Source organism: Zingiber officinale, chromosome 7B (assembly GCF_018446385.1).
Source record: "Zingiber officinale cultivar Zhangliang chromosome 7B, Zo_v1.1, whole genome shotgun sequence".
Lineage (NCBI taxonomy): Eukaryota > Viridiplantae > Streptophyta > Magnoliopsida > Zingiberales > Zingiberaceae > Zingiber > Zingiber officinale.
In genome coordinates, this window is record NC_055999.1 from 117,982,978 (window position 1) to 118,001,594 (window position 18,617).

The 18,617-nt window shown below is 35.4% G+C and overlaps 1 non-coding gene across 1 annotated transcript; it reads right to left on the reverse strand.

The window, feature by feature from the left end:
- Nucleotides 1-9,720: 9,720 nt before the first annotated feature.
- Nucleotides 9,721-9,792, reverse strand: TRNAP-UGG. Its single transcript has one exon. It is a non-coding gene; the product is annotated as a tRNA-Pro (tRNA).
- Nucleotides 9,793-18,617: the final 8,825 nt, after the last annotated feature.

The window sequence follows — 18,617 nt, forward strand, 5'->3', positions numbered from 1 at the left end:
AAAAAGTAATAGATAGTGTCAGTGATATAACAGAACTGGCAGAAGCGGGACCTACATCGTACAGCAGTTTACAACCAATAAAGAGATGGTAAATATGGGTATCACGATTTGGTCAATTAAAATCTGAAACTTTATTAAAATTAGTGTTTCAACTTCTTGGAATTATTCCAACTTAATTAAAATAAAAATCTATTATTATAATAATTTTCATCAAAACTACTATACTAATAATATAAAATAATCCAATTAAAATAATTTCAAAACAAATATATAATAATTTTAATTATTTTTATTATAATGGGTATTTTGAATATAAAATTTGGGCTTGTTTTGATATTTTTTTAAATATAGGACCTCCTTTTGATTTTTTACCCATTAACAAATATATAATTATATAAATTGTTATCAACACACATTATCTATTAAAGGTGGCCTATATAATAAGATTAATTAATTAACTAATTGTCTTTAAAAATTAAGCATTAGTTAAAAATTCACTGGAGCATTTATTTCTTGGTAATAAAATTACTATAATTCAAGAAGAAAATAGGCCATAATTAAATTGCCCAATTGTTCCACAAATAAACTTTGAATGATTAATCTCACTAATTTTTGAACTTTATGGTAATTAAATGGAATGCAATAGATAATATCTAATAAATAATTTTTAAAATAAACATTTAATTAAAAATAACTATAATTGCAGCATTTTCTCTTATTTTTAAAAATAAAATAGTTTTTGAAATTAATTTGGTATTCTACATTTAAAATTAGATTACTTTAATATGGTTCCTAGAATTATAAGTTATGCTATAAAAAAATAACATTATAGTTTAAACAATAAATGCCATGCTTTAGATCAGCAATGAATTAATATATGATTAACGGTATAATAGAAATAAAATAGTATAAATATTTTCATAATATATTAAATACTAACATAAACTACTAATACTATTGATGTGGTGGGAACAATAGAGGTCACGTTACAGGCTTACAGCCCCATTCATGACTGAACTCGGATCAAGTTGACTAACTCGTGACCGAATTAGAGTCAAATTAACTAGCTCATGCATGATCTCAAGCTATGTCAGACCAGCTCTTTAAAGGTCAACTCAAGTCAATCCGACATATGACCGACCTCAACCCCAATCAGCTAGATGGTTCCCGAGCTCGGACACAACATGACAATCATAATAACACCAATTACAAAAGGTTGTGTTCATTGGTGAACAAGAAAAAGGTACGTTCCTTGGGAACAAGGATCATCTCTTTGCTCCAGGTGGGTGGAAGTATTTAGAGGCACAATAACGTTATGACATTGAGTATTACTATCTTTCATTTCATTATCTCCTCCTTCCAATTTTTCTTCGTAATATATGACTTCAGCGTCCGGAGAATTTTTGTAAAACCCTTCTTGACATTCCAGGGTGGGTCAATTCTCGAAAAACCTCCGGCTAGCACATTCTCTTTGTGGGTGGAGAAATTTCATCATAATCTTGATCACGTACATACGGATGACACACAAGAGCTAGGAAGACTATTAATAGGGGTTAACCATCTCTATTTCGTCAACCATGCTCAAGCACCCCGAGTTCTATTAAATAGAGCTTGATAGGAAAATATCAAACTGGTTTCCCACCACTAGTTGACTGGTAAAAATACCAGTCCACTGGTCCTAAGTGAAATTCGATCGTTACAAGCCAACGGCTCGATACAAGTCGACTGCTCCAAATGAGTTGAGCGAACAAAGGCATTCTGTTCGTTCCCAGTTGACTGATGAAAACACTAGTCGACTACTACAATAACTGCTACAGTGACTACTACAGTAAACCCTAAACTTACGATTTTATCCTGAGTACAATCTCTCATGCACTCGTCTTTACCCGTACAACCTAGACCTAGTCTTCTAGCCTCTTCCATCAGCCTTGCGTCTCTCGGATGTCTTCCCATCCTTCACGCCCTGCCTTCTGGAGCTTCCATTGGCTTTGTCATTATTGTCGAGTCTTTTTTTGCCAAGAGGTCGCGCCTCTAGGACTTCATTTATTGCCAAGTCACACTTGGACTCTCCTTGTTGTATCTATATCCTGCAGACCTGCACATTCACAATACATATCAAATACAACAATAAACCTAACTTAAACTTTGGCTCGAACATTAAAACCTAGGGTCACACTAGATTGCTCTAACAATCTCTCCCTTTTTGATGTTTGACAGCCCGTTTAAATTAGGGAAACATAAATACAATAATAATGCAAATAAAAATGCATATCTACTCATGCATAAATCATGGAACCTAATCCTAGGCTCCCCCTTCACCTAAGGTCCCCCGCAAAGGCAAACTTCTCCCCCTTTTCAAATAAATGAGCAATCGCTCCCCCTTCATTTAAGCTCCCCCTTGAGTTAGGATTTCTTGCAAAGGTATGTAGGTTTCTCACTTAAACTAACATTGCTCTCCCTTTGTCATACATAAAAAAAAACTTCAATAATATCATAATTATTGGACTCTTTAATCTCTAATGACTATAAACATCATGTATTAATCTCTCATAAGATTACATACATGTTCACCACTCTTTTGATCATTTTATAATGCTGAAAAACTTTTCAGGTTGTATCAGTTGACTGCTCTCATCAAAACGAGCTTACAGAGATATTCTGTACTCGTGAATAGTATTATTAGTCGACTAATAAAAGTATCAGTCAACTATGCAGTCGACTGATAAATGTTGCAATCGATTGACACCCTATTTTAACAAAAAATAATATTTCTGACCCAAGTTCAGAAATGCATCAGAAATTCGACAGACCTCCAAAAATTTTCAAATTTTGTGTAGGTGTCTGTTTTACCAATGTCTACTTGAGAAAAATATATTTATCACAGATCCCAAGATTGACATATAATCCAAAACTAGCTAAATGGTTCAATTGAACATTAACCTAAAGTCCTAGTTTTGACTTTTTCTTAATGTATCTACCCATACTAAATCATAATGCATCTCTAGCATTAGTTTATATGATATTTATACATCAAAACTAATTTTCATGCAATATAAACTCAAATCATATTTCCATGCATGATACTCATTCCAATTGTGTCAATTCCTTGGATTTTAGACTCAAGTTTGTCTCCAAATCACTTGGCACATTTTATAACTCATCTGTCATAGGTCCCAAAGGCACTTCCTAACCTTAGAACTCTTAGCCTTAATCACCTCCCTAGTTGACTCATCTACCATGTCTATACCCATATGGTGTACCTTAGTAGACTTTCTCTTCTTAACCTTGGGTACCTCATCCTTTCTATAATCATATGCAATCCTTGCATATTTCTTATCACGAACCTTGGATGATTCTCCCTTGCCCTTTGTCACTCCTCTCTTACCATTGTCATGTGTCACCTAAGCACTTGACCTCCTCTTGGCATGAGAGAGACCTAATTTAACATTTTTAGGTTTTTGACCACCCAAACGCATGTCAAGCTCTCTAGGTCAAATAATGAATTTATCTAGGACTTTCTCCATTTCTTCAAGGCTTACCTTCAAGGCTTGATTTTCCAATTCTAGGATTTTAACCCTAGAGTCAACGCGTCCACCTTGGACATCTCTAGACCTATCCACCTTCCTAGGCATATATATGTCTCCCTTTCTTAGGATTAATGCTTAGGTTTTCACCCACTTTCTTTCCCTTAGGCAAAGTGGTTTGGGTCTTATTAGGTCTACCCTTAGTGTATGATTTCTTAGGATTATCTACCGTGTTAATCATATTCCTATCAGTATACCTAAATCCATAATTATGCATAGGTACATAATTTTTAATATTCCTAACAAGCATGAAGGAATTTGAACTTAGATTAAACTTCAAAATAGGAATTACCTTCTCTTTTACCTTTGAAAAAAAAGGTAGATCCGCTACCTTAGCGGGCCCTTTAGTGTCGACCTCACGGATATGGAGAGAGGTTCATGTAGGTACACAGGCTATAGGCGCATGACGAGGTAAATTTCAGGTCATCAGTTCCTGAGAATCGACCCCTGGTCATTACACCAGAGATACCATGCGCCCACCGTCTGCGCTACGCCCTGGGGACTCTCTTTTACCTTTGAAGCTCCTACTTGACTTGAACTCCTCTTATTTTTTCATTTTTTTAAGTGCATCAATTTCTTGGGCTCTCCTCTTCTTGGGCACTTCATGCGGTAGTGTTCCCACTCACCACATGTGAAACACCTAATGTATTTCTTCTCCTTGAATCCATCCCTACGACCCACGTTAGTTCTTAAAGCAATTTTATCGGGTTTAGGGATTACTTCCTTTACCTTTTTGAGCGAAGGACACCTACTCTTATAGTACCCCATCTTACCACACTCAAAGCATTTGATGTGATCCTTTGTGTTCTTCTTGGTAGTTGAGGTGCATGGTTGAGCTTCCAAGATTTTCTCTTCCTTGGATTACTCTTCCTCTTCTTCACTTGAAGATGTGGACAATTCCACTTCTTCCTCCCTTGAAGATGTGGATGATACCTCCTCATCTTTATTCTCCTCCTCGGATGTTGAGCACGTGTCAACAACCAATTGGTCCTTCTTCTCTTGGACCAATGAGTCATTCTCCTTGGGCTCCTCCACTCCTTAGAGTTTTGTAGGTTCTTCAAGAAATACAATTACCTTTTTCCACATGTCACTTGCATTCTCGAATTACCTACACTTACCAAAATGTTAGGGGGCAATAAATTCAATAGAATTTTCATTACCTCCTTATTCACCTCTGATTGCTCCCTTTCCTCCTTTGTCCAATACCGAGGACGGAGGTGTTTTCCTTTCATGTCTGTCGGAGCTTCAAATGGATCCTCCAATGTCATCCAATGGTCCCAATCCATTTGGAACAAAGTCTCCAAGCGCGACCTCCAATACCCGAAGTCTTCTCGGTCATATGGAGGTGAGATTCGGATATCCCATCCAAGCGGACCTTCTGACTCCATCTTCCTCTAGTGCTTTGCTCCCTCGACAATTAGTCCGTAGAAGAGCAATCCGCTCTGATACTACTTGTTGGGACCTTAACATCCGCTAGAGAGGGGTGAATAACATCTCACTCAAAACGTCACTTCCTACTCGTTAGTATGCAGCGGAAATACAAAAATAATACTAACAATAGAAAGCTAAACCCTAAGCACTAAGAAAGAAGAAAACGAATAACCTTAACACGTTTGGTTACGTGGTTCGAAGATAACTTGCTTCTACTCCATAGCGTGTTCGTAAGGTGGACAAAACCTCAATCTGTTGGTAGATCAATCCCTGGAAAACCTCCGGCTAGCACGATCTCCTTGTGGGTGAAGAAACCTTGCCACAACCTTGATCACGTACACACGGATCACACACAAGAGCTAGGAAGACTACTAATAGGGGTTAACCACCTTTATTTCGTCAACCATGCCCAAGCACCCCGAGTTCTATTAAATAAAGCTCGATAAGAAAATATCAAGTTATTTTTCTGTCACCAGTCAACTGGTAAAAATACCAGTCGACTGGTCCTAAATGAAATTCAATTGTTATAGGCCAACCACTCGATACCAATCGACTGCTCCAAATGGGTTGAGCAAACAGAGGCATTCTGTTCGCTACCAGTTGACTGATGAAAATATCAATCGACCGCTTCAGTAACTGCTACAGTAAACCCTAAGTCTAGGATTTTATCCTGAGTACAATCTCTCATGCACTCGTCCTTACCCCGCATAACTTAGACCTAGCCTTCTAGCCTCCTCCATCAGTCTCGCATCCCTCGAATGCCTCCCCATCCTTCATGCCTCAGCCTTATCATTATTGTCGGGTCTTCCTTTGCCAAGAGGTCGCGCATCCGGGACTTCATTCATTGTCAAGTCTCACTTGGACTCTTTGTTATACATGTATCCTGCACATTCACAATGCATATTAAATATGACAATAAATCAAACTTAAAACTTTGCTCAAATATCAAAACCTATGGTCACACTAGATTGCTCCAATATTTTCCATATGACATTTTATTTTTTATACGAATTTGAAAGAAAACCTAAAAAATTAAAATTACAATTAATATCCCTAATCCCTCTTTTACTCTTCCGCCTATTTCTTTTTTCTCGTGTCTTTCTTCCCACCGATTCATTGCTCTTGATATTCTCATGATTACTCTTATGTGGCTCCGTCATTTGCTTCTGAGTTCCGTCGATCCCTCTGTTTCTCTTTGGTGATTACTAGTTTGCTTCACGATTCTTGTTGCTCTCTTTCTCTCACTGCACGACGTTGTGATTGCTCCACCGATCCTTATTCCTCATTTTTTACTTCTATTGTTGCTTCTCGATTACTATTGCTCTACAACTGCGGTAAGTATAAACAATTGCTATCTCTATTTTAATACTCAATTAAAATGTGTCTTATTTTGCTTTGATAGTTGATCCCAAGATTTTTTTTTCACAATTAATGAAATGCATGTCTAATCAATAACATAATTATAAGATTAAAATCCATTCTTAAATCCATCAATGTTAAATGCTTAAGTGAATCAAATAACTAGTTTGAAATGTTACAACAACTGGGAAACAGACGCTAGCTGTTAGCTTTATATATTTGCTTATTTCACTTTTAATTTATATTCTATTAATTATTTACTATCTACAATGGCAAAAAAATAATAGTAATAAAATTGATAAATATGCATGATTAAATGCTTAATCAATGTTTTTAATACAATGGTGAAGTTAATTGAAGATTATTTTACTAGATATACCTCCCGACCTTAATTTTTAATACATGATTATGCTTGATCGAAAGGGACAACATATTTCTATTTTTTTTATTATTCTTGCTCTTATGTAGAATTTAAACTAATCGATTTCTTAATTATTTTCTATTCTAAATAATGTTGAATTTTTAGCTACTACAGTTGATGTTGAATAAATGAAGGAGAAAATGAGATTTATATTATAAATTATATTATAAATCATTATTTAAAATTCATGAGATTCAAAGTTAATCATGTCAAAATTTATCTGTATTGATTATTTTAATATAAATAAAGAGAAAAAATAGGAAAATAATATTCTATTATTCTTTAAGCCACGAATTAATAATCCTTCATTAATCCTTCATTGTCCGAGAGGACCAAGACTATACATCCATTCCTAATGAGGAGTTCGAAGTTCGAACCTCCTTCTAAATCTCAAAGAGTTGAGTTTAATGAAACTTCACTTGTACGATATCCTGAATTGCGTATTTCCATGTGGTAACATCATGTTAATTATCGTGATGAAATTAGACGAGCGCTTATATCAAAATGGGGCCATATTAACTCAAATTGCTGGAGTACCTATAGACTAAATCAGGAAAGCAACATCGTCGATTTCAATATGCATGGTTTATAAAATTCCCATGGTTAGAGTATTCTTCTTCAGAGGATGTAACATTTTGTTTTCCATCCTATCTTTTTTAATTAAGTGAAGCACAGCAATCTGCATTTACAGTTGAAGGGTTTAAGAGTTGAAAACGCGTTAATGATGGAACCAAGTGTGTTTTTTTGTCTCACATGGGAAGTTATAACTCGGTGCATAATAAATCTGTAAAATTTATTGTTGATGTGATGAATATAACTTGGCATATTGATCAAGTTATGAATCGAGAATTTTCTAAACAAATTCAAAAGAATCAATTAAGGCTTGCAGCAAGAATGGAGAGCATCCATTGACTTAGTTTGCAAGCGTGTGATTGAGACGTCATGATGAATCTTCATATTCCTAAAATTATGGTAATCTCATTGAGATGCTACAACTTTGGGAAAAATGGAATACTAATATTGACGAGAAATGTATCTTAGAGAAAGCTCTGAGAAATGTAAAGCCAATGGATACAATGAGAGGCTACCGCCGCAACAATTGAAAGCTACTAATACAAAAGCGTGCAAATAGATGTCTCTCTTTGCCGATCGATTCAAACAGCAGATAATTTAGGAAGAAAATAAGATTATTTATTAGTTTCGCACTTTACGAGGCTACCTTCCAATTGGGGAGATAAGGTCTAGAAACTACCCACCGAAAAGAGTTAACCTTCTGGATAAGGACATTCTACCAAAGTTGAAGATAGATGTAGCAAACAAAACTATGATCATAGAAACCAATTAGATCGACAACCAATTAGATCGACAATCTTGAAGTAGAATTCGAAAGACAAGCGCAGCTTGCATACCTGACATATCCTTGGGGCTGGAGGGGCAACTACTGGGGCAAAAGACGGCCCTCCCCATCCCGGACAAATTCGACAAGATCCCAGCGAAGTAGAAGACCCTGACGAGCCCGATCACCTAGGGCATCAGCATGAACCCGATGACGAAAGTGACGGAGCCGCAGAGCATAAGCGCGAGCGAGGCGCCGAGGAGGAGCGAGGCGAAGCCCGCGGGCGACATCCGTTGCGGCGGGCGCCGCATCAGCGCCGGGGGTGCGTCGGCGAGCGACAGTGGAGGCTGGGGCGCCTGCATGAGGCTAGCGAGGAGCAATTCGGATCCTCTGTCCCTATGTCCCACTGCCGATCGGACAGGTCAGATTACATCTCAAGGATGCCTTGCACATCACGAGGATACTGCACACATCTTAAAGATGTAATGATGCATTGAAATGTAATCTGACCCGTCCGATCGGCAGTGGGACACGTGGACAGAGATAAATGGGGACAGAGGATCCGAACTACTTTTCTCGTCCCGACCACGATGCCCACCGACGACCAGCTGTCGCGGCTCATCCAGATTACATTTCAATGCATCATGGCATCTTTAAGATGTGTGCAGTATCCTCGTGATGTGCAAGGCATCTTTGAGATATATATAATCTGACACATCCGATCGACAGTGGGACATGAGAACAGAGGATCCGAACTACGGGAAAAGTGGGAACTTCAACCCTAATCCCGATGCTGAAGGAGCTGAAGGAAGCAACGGGTCCGGTGACGATTTGATTGGTATTGCAAGGTTTATAAATAAAATACGGAGTGGAGGAAAGGAACGGGTGCGAGTGTTGTTTGGCATATGAACAATGTTTATTATGTTTTGAATATTTTATTATTTATTCATTTATCTTATTTCGAAAATAAAAAATTAATAATGGAAGGTTAGAAACATGGAAAATAATTTTAAAAAGCTTGAAATGTGGACAGAGGAAAATATGCCAACTATATTATTTTTAAAAAATTGTTATTTTATAAAATATTTATTCTAATATTTAATTATTCACGTCCTGATTTTTACTTAAAGGAAACTTTGATTCCAAGCAACGATAATGCGTTTTGTCCATCACTATTCTTTGACTACTCAAGCATGTAATTTAAGAAAAAATAATGAAAACTTTCATTTTGAATTAAAAAAGTAAACGAATATTTTAATTGGATGATGTATGAAGCTTCCGATCTCCAGTGCATGGGAAAAATAGATAGACAAGAGCCAATAAAATGTGAAAAGAGGAAATAGAGAACTAGAAATCAGGTGGAGAAGGAATTTTTCAAGAGGTCTCTTTATTTCATTTTTCTTACCTTCTGATTTTGCATCATTTATTCTGAGTAAATGTTTCCAAAGGAAATAATAATTATTTTTAAACGATCACCTGTCCTCATTTAAAGGAAATAACTTTTTACATTTTCTCTGATTTAATGTTTAAAAAAACTAAAATTTTGAAATGGGAACCTGAAAATGTTTAAAAAAACTAAATTTTTAAATGGGGCATTCCGAGAATCGAACTCGGGACCTCTCGCACCCAAAGCGAGAATCATACCACTAGACCAAATGCCCATTTGATAATAAGAAATTGTTACCATTATTTGTAAAATTGCGATCCTAGATCGTAGGATGCAAAATCATTTTTTGTAGTAAGATCATAGCAGGATCGTAATAAAATCAGAGCAAAATCATAGTATGGTTGGTGAAATCTTTAAAAAGTCATAATTTTTGACTCGGATTAAACCACATAACTTATAATATATAAAATTGAAACTTTTTCATAAATCTATAATTAATTTCAAAGTTTACCCTTAATCATCCCATCTCAAAATCAAAAAATATCATTTAAAGCTTTTTTGGAGACTCGGAATATTTTATCTTTTTTTATTATATTTTTTCCCATCTTTTGCAGAGTTAATGTTAGGGTTTTGAGATTATAAACACATGTTTAATTATTTTTAGTTAGTTTTTTATCAATAATATTCTATAATTTTTTTCTTTTCCCCAAAATGATAAGTTTGTGTATGCCTATTGTCTAGTATTCCGCAGAATCAAAAGTCTTTAGAATATTATTTCTGACATTTATATTCAAATCAAAAAATTTAATAGTTTCTGCTATTTCTGTTAGATGTTTCGTTAGCCTTTGTAAACCACAAGAATATTTTTAAGGTTTAATGTGATTATTATTATTGTGTTAATAGAAATTTTATATTATTTTATTTTTTAATAAGAAAAATATAAATATTATTGAGTGCGAGAATGATAGTTGATGCGGTGATTTGGGGGGGGCCATCCTACTGCCACGGTGGAGGTCAAAGTCAAGAGGGTCAATGGGTGGACGGTTTAGACCGGTTGGACGAGTTATACGCTGACCGGAGATTAAACACCGATCCACCAACTTCGGCAAAGGGAGTAATCAAACCGATGCTCAAATGGCGCAGAAGCCGATCTGAGCGGCTCCTCCGCTCAGTCCAGCATCAGACTCGACACCAGCTGAGCACGCTAACAGTGAACTACCCGCCGAGTGGCTATTCCGCTTGGCTCAACAATCGAGTTTGAGGACAATGGGCTTCCGCCCGAGCAGCTATCCCGCTCGGCACGACAACGGACGACACTTGGATAATGGATTTTCAGCCGAGCAGATATCCCGCTCAGCGCGACAGTGGACTTTCAACTGAGCGACTATCGCGCTTGCGTGACATCAGATAGCGCAAAGATAGTAGAATTCCGACCGAGCAGCCACTCCGCTCGGTCAAGCAACAGACACAGCGGGATATCTTTCGATATCCTTTTGGGAGCTAGTGTCGCTGACAAGCGGCATGGTCAAATAGAATATCATACGGCGGAAGCTTCCATTGTCGCTTCAGAGATATGTTCAGCCCGTTAAGGTACTGTATCAGGGACACTTTACTGACACATCTTTTCGGGAAAAGTTTGGAGATGTGTGCTTGCCTTGGGAAGCGTTCACATGCGCCTCCAAAGCTCTATATAAAGGGGGTCCAAGCATCGGCGAAAGTATGCTTTACACGTGATTTCTACTGTTGCACTACAGTTCTCATTTCTTACTTTGCCGGAGACTGACTTGAGCGTCGAAGGGCCATCGCGGGGCCCCTTCCGTGGCTCGACACTGACACTGCTTGTGTTACAGGTGGGAGCGAGGTCAACAGGAGCGTCACATCCCCAGCATCCATCTCTTTGACTTTTGGACAATATCAGTAGTCAAATTACTAGTTAATTTAATTTTGTATATATAGTAATATAATTTGAGGTGTTGAGGGTAAACGAATATATATATATATATATATATATATATATATATATATATAAAAGATATATATATATATATATATATATATATATATATATATATATATATATATATATATATATATATATATATATATATATATATATATATAGTAATTTATTTATATGTAAATGAGTATTTTTAGATCTCTTTTCTAATTATTAATCTTGTATCATAAAATTTTAAGGATTTTTTGTAAGATCGTAAAATTCTACGATCTTATCCTGACCGATCCAACCTAATCTTGACGTCAAATCAATTCTACGTATGATCGTGATTTATAATATTTGAAAAAGACCCTTATCAAATAAGTCCACTTTAATCTCGTTGTTGGTAGATATATATTATCAAGACTTAATCAGCTTGTAAACTTGAATATCTAGATTATTTTTTTAAAAAAAAAATAATTAACCTGCCAACTTCAATTATTTGATAATCGATTATAAACTGATCCTATATGATCCTGTCCAGAATCTGAGTCGGATGAAGGTCGGATGAAGTGTCGCGGGTGTTAACGGGGAAGAGACTATGATGCTACGGTCGCACGAGCTTCGAAGAACGGTTCCCCAAGTGGCTCTGAAGGACTGTCGGGCCTGAGTCGACAATACTAGAATTTTACGCACACTCCGACAAGCACACGGAACGTTAGAGGCCGAGAACCAAGAAAAAAGTCTCCAGAGCAGGTCCTCTGATGCTCAAGTCAAGTACTTAACAGTGTAGGAAGAAGAAAAGTAAAAGACAAGTATGTAAGTGAGTGTACCTGCGTAAGAGAGAAGACGTTTTTTTTATATGACAATACGCACTTTCTTGAGATTGCCCCCTGCTAGAGGGTGTCGGGTATAAGGATTTGTCGGGTGGTGGAGGGCACGTGGCATTCTCCCATAAACTGGAGGAAAGTTCTATTTACAGATGACCTCAACCGTTGGAATATTCCCTGACATGCAGTAGTTATTCTCTGACAGGTGGTTACGATTTCCTGACTGTTGGTTGGTCCTAGGAAGATCGTACCGGTTCCACTGTATAAAAATTTTGTACAAGTCTCGAACCTTTCCTAAACAACTCATTGTGTCTTTTAGAAATTAAATTAGGAATCGCAAACGGAACTAAACACTATTGATTCCAAATTTAACTTATCTGTTCTTAATTGTTTAGATTTAGATCGCAAACGATGCTTAACATTATTGATCCAAATCCACCTATGTTATAAATTCAATTAAATATTAATTTCTAAAATTGGCTTTCAGAACTGCATGGTGAGACACTGGTCCTTCTTGGGTATGAGATCATCCACCACCGCCTAGATAAAGCCTTTTAAGGAAATCTAATATTTAATTTCCTTATATAACTCTAGGTTTAACCAAAATGAACAATCGAATCACAAATTTGAAAAACAAAAAAAACACAAACTCGAATCACAAATTCGAAACTTTAGAATCATATGTCTCTTGTGTTTGCAAATCATACAAAGAAAAACTAGCATGATGCGGAAAATAATTGCTAGTTATACCTTTCTTTGTATGCAACGACCTCTTGATCTTCTGTCGTATTCCTCGTCTCCTCTTGGACGTCGTGTGAGCGACGAACCTCCAAGATGAATACCACCCAAAAGCTCCTCCTCCTTCTCTAAGTTTCGGTCACAACCACCACCAAGGAACAAAAGAGAGCAAGGGGAAAGGAAAGGGGAGAGGGCCGGCACAAGAGCAGCCCCGGTCCTAACATTCAAGAGGCCTTGGGCAAAACGATAAAATAGGCCCTAATTTTTTCTAATATAGTAAAATTTATTTACAATGACTTCTTCTAATTTTTCTAGATGTAAAATCATCTATAATATTATTAATTTCAAGATTTTCTAAAATCTCTTTTCCAATAGATAAAATTACTAATCCATTCAATCTCTCTTGCGACATCGTTGATCTCATGTATGTTTTCTGTAATTTTAATTTTGAGAAACTTCTTTCAGCTGATCCTACGGTAACAGGCATAGTCAACAATATTTTATAAGCAATTGCAACATTTGGATAACAATCTATATTTTTTTACAAAATTAAGAATATCAACTGCCGACATTATCTCATTTGGTAAAGTTAGTTGTAGTTTTTTTAATTCTGTAAACAAATCATCTAACTCAGCATCTAATGAATTATCATGCGTAAAAGTGGATGTCAGATTAACACAACATTTTCTCAACTCATCATTATCCAATGATTTTAATGTTTTCGAATCAAACAAAAAAACAAATATATTTTTAAATATTTTCATTTCATCAAACCTACTTTTCAAAGAAGAAATTGTCATGTCTGCAATAATCACAAAATAATCAATTCTAAAAGATTCTTCAGGTGATAGTGGAACTTAATCATCTTATTTCTCATCAAATTATTTTTTTCTAAAAATACGACGTTTCGTTTAAAATATTGGCTCTATATTCATATCATATGCAAGACTTTTAGCAATAGTCAAACTTGTTGCAAAACCATCATTCCTATATTTTTCAAAATATGATATTATGTCATCTAATTGTTTCATAGCAGAATCAATGCACTTAGATTTTGATTGTAACTTCTTACTTATCATGTTTATAGCAAATAAAATATCATACCAAATAACCATACCAAGTAAAAATTCAAAACTTTCAATTGAGTTAACTATACTTTCAGCTTCACTCTTAGACTTTGCATCATCACAAATGTCATATAACTCTAATAAAGCACTTCGCACTTTAAAAGCTTGAAACCTAATAGCTTGAACACTTTTAATACGACTTTCCCAACGTGTGTTTGAAAAAGATTTGACAATTAATCCTTTCACATTATCAAGGAAAACTTTCCATCTTTTAGGAGAACTTGAAAACAATGTATATATGCGTTGAACTACTCCAAAAAAAGAAACGGCTTTAACACAAGAATGCCCATATCACTAAGAGTCAAATTAAGACTATGACAAGCACATGGCATGTATAACGCTCTTGGGTTTATTTCAAGCAATCTCTTTTGAACTCCTTGGTGTTTTCCTTTCATATTAGAGTCATTATCATAACCTTGACCTCTAATATTTTCAATACTAAGATCAAGTGATTTTAATATATTTTTTAATTCATTAAAAAGGCCAAAACTAGATGTATCACTAACTTTTAGAAACTCTAAAAAATACTCTTCTATTTTCACATTGCTAGATGACATATTAACACATCGTACTATAAAAGTCATTTGTTCTTGATGACTAATATCCAGAGTACAATCAAGAATTATTGAAAAATATTTTGCCTCCTTAATTTTCTTAATGATAATACTTACAACATTATCGGCTAAAAGAGAAATCAACTCATGCTGAATTTTATGACCAAGATAATGATGATGAATTTCATTATTTTGAATACGTCTAATATGATCTTGCATCACAACGTCAAATTCAGCAATCATTTCAATCAACCCTAAAAAGTTTCTATTACTTTCTTGATGTAGTTTCTCATTAGATCCCCGAAAAGCCAAACAACGTTTAGAAAGACATTTTACAATTGCTAATATTCTTGTAAGAACTTGTCTTCAACGCTCTCTTTCTTTAGAGATTTCTCATTGTAAATTTTTATCAATTGTTTCATTTTTATCTAATCTCATTTTTAATTCCTTCCAAGAGTTCATATTAGTTATATGTTCAATAGAATTTTCATGTTCTTTAAGTCGTTCACTGATATGTTTCCAATCTCTAAATCCATCATTCGCTAAAGAACTTCTATTGTTTTCAGATTTAAATAACTTGCAACAAAAGCAATAAACTTTATCTACATGTTTACTATATACCAACCACTTTCGGTCTCTTTCCTCTCCATTACTTAACTTTTTAAAATAATAAGTACTCGAAAAATGTCTAGAGTTGTGATAAAAAGGAAATGTGAGATTTATTTCTCTTATAGGCCCCTTTTCAACTAAAATATCACGTGCATTGTTATCAAGATTATCCTAATTTCTTGAGTCATATATATCAAGTGGAGGAATAAATTGTTTATTAATATTATTATTCTCATTATCTACTACATTAGTAACATTTTCTTGCTCTCTTAAATTATCTTTATCTTCATTAACATCATGAATTTCATTAGATTCATCATTAACATCATGAATTTCATTAAATTCATCATTAATATCATCAATTTCATTAAACTTCTCACTAACATCATGTATTTCTTTAGACTCATCTATATTATCCCTATTTAAAATTTCTATATTTTCATTAGAACTTGCACTTTTAATAAAGAATTTATTAAGAGCACCTATTTGTGATTCAATTAATTGTTCTAGTCTTTTTCTTTTTTCACATCCAGAAATATGTTTTTTAGGCAACATATTAAAATTCACAAAATCACAATTAAAAAGCTATAATTTAAATCAACTTAGTTTGAGTATAAAAGGAATAATAACACCTGGATTGAAATTATTTGTAGGCTTAGCACTTAGCAGCTTAAGCACCTCGCCTCGGACACGGTAGACTGTAGTAAAACACCTGTTTATTAATTTAACAATTAAGTCAACATTAAATTCCAAATTTACAATTAATTAATTAACAAAAAATTCCTATTCTATGAACAATTAACTTATTAACAAAAAAATCCTAGTACAACACCGTGTAGAGTGTGTAGACTTGCAATCTTGCACTTGTAGTTGCAGACGAAGAGTTGAAGATGGATAGATCTGTAGATGGTGCAATCGTCGGCTTGCAAGTCGCAACAGAGTGGAGCAGCCGTGTAGAGCAGAGGCAAAGGACTGAAGTAGCACTGGTACAACCATGCACGGCGCAACGCCACAACCGTGGAGCGGCGGAGACAGGGAGTCACAGCCTCACAGGCAGAGGTGAGACCGTGAGAGAGGTGCAGTCGTGAGCACTGAGCCGGAGCGATTCGCTAGAGGAGAGGACTCAGAGGAACAGGCAAGCAGCTGAACAGGCCCTGGCGGTGGTAGGGAAGCGGCGTTTTCTTCTTCAGCTCCTCCGACGCCGCTCAGTGCGCCGAGTAGTACACCTCGTGTGGGGACGGTGCGTTTTCGGCAGGGCCGCGGGGGAGAGCGGAGTACCGGCAGAGAGGGTCCCTGTTGTCCCTCCTCGTCGCGCGACCCTCCAACGCGCTCGAAGCAGCAGCCGCCGACCGCCGGAGGTGAAGGAGAGTAGGAGACGCAGTCTCGCAGAGCGGCAGAGGTGAGAGAGGTGCAGAACGGTCGAACGGGGCGATTTCGCCAAAAGAGCAGCCGAGCAGCAGCCGACGATGAATTTCGTGGAGCAGCAGCCGACGAATGCAAAAGCAAAAGCAAAGTAAGTTAAGTAACTTAACCTAATTCCTAAATAAATAAATATATATACATTACTTATTTATAAAATTTTGGCCCCCCAAAATATTGGGCCCTGGGCAGACGCCCAAGACCGCCCAGCCTCTAGGCCGGACCTGTGCACACCTAACACACATGCCAAGGGTGCAACATAACTTTACCTTATATATATACACAATGCTGATACCCTGCATCCTGGGGTTGCGCACTCGAGGTGCGGGTTCGAGAGGGCAGGACTCACTACTAGAAATAAGATCTATAAGGCCACACAAAAATGTCCTTATAGAGTTATAGTATATTTTTAGTGACATCAAAGTTATGGCGACATCATCAAAAAATGTATTGAAATGCGATGTTAGCATAAACCTTCTAATATAATCCTGACATTTGTTTAATGTCATTATAAAATATCTATGTTAACTACAAAAGCATCGTAAATATCGAAATCTACTGACTATCAAAAATGCCACGAAATGTATACTACATGGACATTTATGTATATCTTATTAGTATCTTAATAAGGACAAATATAAATGTCACCTAAATTAATTTATATTGACAATTATAAATATTTTAAAAGTTTTATATAAGGTCAATAACACATGTCAGTAATGATAATTTATAAAGTCATTTTAAATGGTCAGATTTAATAATCTATAATGATATTATTAATTATCAAATATAATATTTGAAAATGACATTACATATTATTACTGATATTTATTCATAATACAAAATATTACCACATATTACAAAAAAATATACATCATCACAATTTACTACTCATCATAATTCACCACTATATAAAATAGAAAAGTTTTACATCCAAAATATCCAATTCATTCACCACGTCATCACAATTCATCTCATCATCACAAAGTACAAATGCAATACTAATGTAATTATGTAAAAATATTAAATCCAACACTAAGTAAATACTAACAAAACATTGAGTTTTAGAACTAACAAAGTATTGTGAAATAAAAAACTTTACTAATTAACTATCAACTATCTTCAACCATCATATACAAAATTCAAGTACCTGTCACCTACAAATACAATCCAAAAATTTGTATAAGTAAATTAAACAATGAAAATATAAACATAATTTAAAAGATGGAATATCATATATACCAAGTGAGAGACAAATAAAATATCATTCCATATGCACTAATAAAAATCTTCACTTATTGCCAACTGCAAATACATTTCGTATTTATTTAAATTTTTAATAATATGATAAATATAAAAAATTAATAAAAGGTTAAAATCATACCAGATGACAAGGCCAAGCTATCAATCCTCCAATTGTATCTTTAAACCTTTGTAAAAGATCATAAGGTCTAATTAAATTTTCTTCAGATTTTAGAACAACTAGTACTTGTACTTCACACCAATTTGGTTCTAGTTTTTGTCTCCCTACTATATTATTTGGATCCATAATGAGAAACACTCTTTTTGTCACAATTTTTGTCGAATCAAATAAGCTTTTGATCGAGACAGAACTTCCAATCTACATAAAAGTGGAAAATATGACAAATATTTTCAAGATGTGTGGAACATATATAATGAACTAGAAATTAAGTGTGGCCCCAAACCTTATCAAAAATTAATGTAGCATGCTTTTGTTTATCAAAAGTTGTGTGGGTAGGTCACCCTCACAAATATTCTTATTGTTGTACATCTTGAAAGCATTTCCTAAATCCTAATCATACATCGACAAATAAGAGAGAGAGAGATACAAATAGAAAATTATCTGAGTTAAAAGTGTTAAGAGA